The following is a 3,571-nucleotide window of genomic DNA, read 5'->3' on the forward strand; positions in this document are numbered from 1 at the left end:
GTAAAATTCTGAGGAATAAAGCAAAAATAAAAACGTTAGAGGTAAAATTCAGAAACATCAACTTTTTGATATTTACTCTACAAATCTCATTTTTTTGATTATTTGTCCTAATACCTCAACTTCCCCTATTTTTCTAGGAATGAAACTTTTCTGATGTGATCCCTAAGCATTTTTTACACTGAATGTAGTAAATTAAATAAGAATTTTGTTGTTAAATGGATTTAACATGTGCGATTTTATGATAAAAATGTGAAATCGACACTATATGTCAGATAATTTGATATTCCTGAATTTTACCGGTAACGAACCTATTTTTGTTATAATCCTAAGGATTTTCCACGTTCAACAAGATATAGTTTATGAAAATTGAGTGAAGAATAATAGAGATATATGCACGAGAAAATGATGAATTTTAATATGAATGACAAAGAGCCTATTAACCCCAACTTCTCGTATTCGGACAAACGTCAAAAAGGCTCCGATCGATTTTTGATATTTTTTCACATTAGAAAAACTACAAAATGTGTATAATTTTTCATCACGGAGCAGAAAAATCATTAAAAATATGGGATTTTGGGGGCCAAAATGACCCAGTACCCCACTTTCCCCTATTTTCCTAGAAACAAACATATCTTCATTCACTTCATACACATACTAAGATTATTTCCTTTCAAAAGAGGTAAAAATTGTAATTTTCTGATTGCTACTTCAAAAGTTATAGCATTTAATGTATTTTTCCTCCATATTTTCCCATAGTACCAATTTAAAAAAAATCAAGCGAAGTGGGCGGGGGTCTAAAATTGTCCAAATGATGTGAAATTTGGCATCTGAGCTTACTTTGACATTTGTCACAAAAAGAGAGGGGGGGGCCTTCGAGAATTCAAAAAAAAATTTTTTGCAATGCCCTACTAGACAATAGGACAGTGCGTACCACTGACAAAAACTTTGTAAAAATTCACAGGAATCGGATAAATTGCAGTAATTTGAAAACAGAGGAATCTATAAGAAAGCTTCTTCGCCAATAGAGAAGTAAGTGCGATGTGTTCTTTTCCATGTGTCGGAAGCAAGTGATGCTGAAATTATTGCTCTCACCCATATTTATAGTTTCTAGTTATTTTGGAGATGTCATCAATGTTACGTTTAACAAACTTTACGTAAAGTAGAATAACTCAGTAATCAGTGCTAAGTGATTTTCTTTCGATTAGTGAATAATTTTAGATGGGCAGTTTTCTTTAGCAGAAGAAATTCTGGGTACATTCGATTAGTAGATCAAACCATTGAAATATTTCTATATGATATTTGCTTAATCTATGTAATCTTATCAATCTTATCGCATTTTGCTATAGTTTCAGAGGTCTAGGGATTCTTCTGAGCCAGAAAAGTCAGTTTACGATATTTTTAATTCGCGTGTCCAATGATATAAAAAGATGAATTTCATAAAAAATAAGATCTGTGCAATCCTTTAAATATTGTTGAAGATTCACGAACTTTCCGGAGATTTAAAAGATTTCATCCAAAGTTTTAGGATTTTGTTCGAAGTTCACGGAATTACCCAGAGTGCGGTAATATACAGGGTGTTTGGTTCATGGTTAAGAACCTCTCGGGGGGTGATAGACTGTCATATTTGAAGTAAAGAATTGTACTACACATACCATCAAATCTCAACCGTTACAAAGTTATAGAACTTTTCATGTAAAAAACTAATTTGTCTTAACTCTAACTTTAAAAGTATACTTTGTATTTTAAATCTTTTAGTTCCATTCGAAAGGTGAGAAAATTTTCTATTGAATGGTGTTCTCATATCTTTTAATTAATTAGTTTTAATTACCTTTTAGCTGTAAAGTAGTTAAAAGTTAGTGTTTTTGAGGAGGTTTTTGCTAATTTTCTCGAAATAGTGAAGTATGATTATAGCAATATCCATTATCCAAAAGTTGGGTTTTAAGACGATTCATAATTTGTTCTTGGACGTCATATTTTTATCTCTTCTGATTTCTTTGTAATTTCATTACTATACTTTTCCTGTACCCGCCTTGCAAGTGCTTAAAAGACTCTAATCTAAAAAATATGTTTTATATCGATATTTACAAGGTTTCATTGGAGAGCTGAGAAAATTTCCTATCAGTGTATGTATAAATATCTCTTAGTTAAGGGTACTAAATGATTTTTTACTAACGAAATAACTCAAAATTTGTGTTGTTGGGAGAGTTTTGTAACTATTCTAATTATTAATCAACAAAATTTATCGTTACTATTGTTCATTTGATGCCTCTTTATGTTCTCTATAACTTTTTATTTGACACTTTGTCTATATCTCTTTTCATATTGCTGTTATTTAATAGTTAACACAGCATGACCTCGCCACAAATGTAGTGGGTTCGAAATCGTTTTTTTTTTGCATATGAAACGATGTGATAAAAACGATTTTGTGTCGAAACCAAAAGAGATAATTGAATGGTGTCAAAGAAAAAACTGCAGAACTTGCTGAGATACATTATTTTCATGATAATAATGGTTTATTTATTTATTCATATTACTATTTATTTATTTAAGAAAATTATCGAAAATGCTAATAATAGCACTAACTTTAAACTAATTTACTTCTAAAAGAATACTAAATTCACCTAACTGAAAGCTATTAATACATTTTTTCTCTAAAATTTTTCTGGCTTTCGAATAAAAAGAAAAAAGTACAATAAGTGCCATACTTTTTCAATTAGAGCTGGTATCAGTGAAAATGAGATAAAAATATCCAAGTTGAATAACCCATGAAAATAAGTAAATTGTATGTGTATCATGTCAAAGAACGAATTATGCAGTTCTTCAAGACTAACAATCTGGATTATTAAAATGATGAGGTTAACTATTAGGATTTTCAAGAAATGAACGAAAAATCGATTAAAATTGTTTAATTTCAATAAATTACTTTGAAAAGGTTATTTAAATTCATTAGCTGAAACATGTGAGGGCATTGGGAATTTTTCTCATCTTCTCAGTGGACCTAAAATATTTGAAATACAAAGTATACTTTTTGAGTTAGAGGTATTTTAAGACAAATAAGTTTTTAACACTAAAAGTTCAATAACTTTGTAATTATAATAATTAGAAGATATTAGTAATCAGTGTTTTCATTCGATTAGTAGACAATTTTCTTTAATAAATTAAATTGTGGGCAGTTTCCTTCAGTTGATTTAATCATTTAAATTTATATTTTGATCCTATTGATCACCAAAAATCCTTCCTAACTGGGGCTCTAATCTACCAGACCAAGACTAGTCTTGAAAATAGTTTCATTTAAATAGAATGTATCTATTGTGTTAGCATGATGCCTTAGAACTGGTAATACTCGCAGAACGCAAGACAAAGAAAATAGAAGTTGAACCGTCTCTGCGCATCTACAAATCGCTTGCTAAATCAGAAGATTTTGTGCGAATTTCGACATTCTCTTCGTTCGAACATTTTATGGATATTTTTCTACTCATTTCGGTTTAGCATCTTCTACGCCTTTTAAAGGTGTAGCTTGGAACACCTAGTGTATTTCAACACCGTCATGCATTGTCATATTCGGTTAGCG

This window comes from Topomyia yanbarensis, chromosome 2 (genome assembly GCF_030247195.1).
Source record: "Topomyia yanbarensis strain Yona2022 chromosome 2, ASM3024719v1, whole genome shotgun sequence".
Lineage (NCBI taxonomy): Eukaryota > Metazoa > Arthropoda > Insecta > Diptera > Culicidae > Topomyia > Topomyia yanbarensis.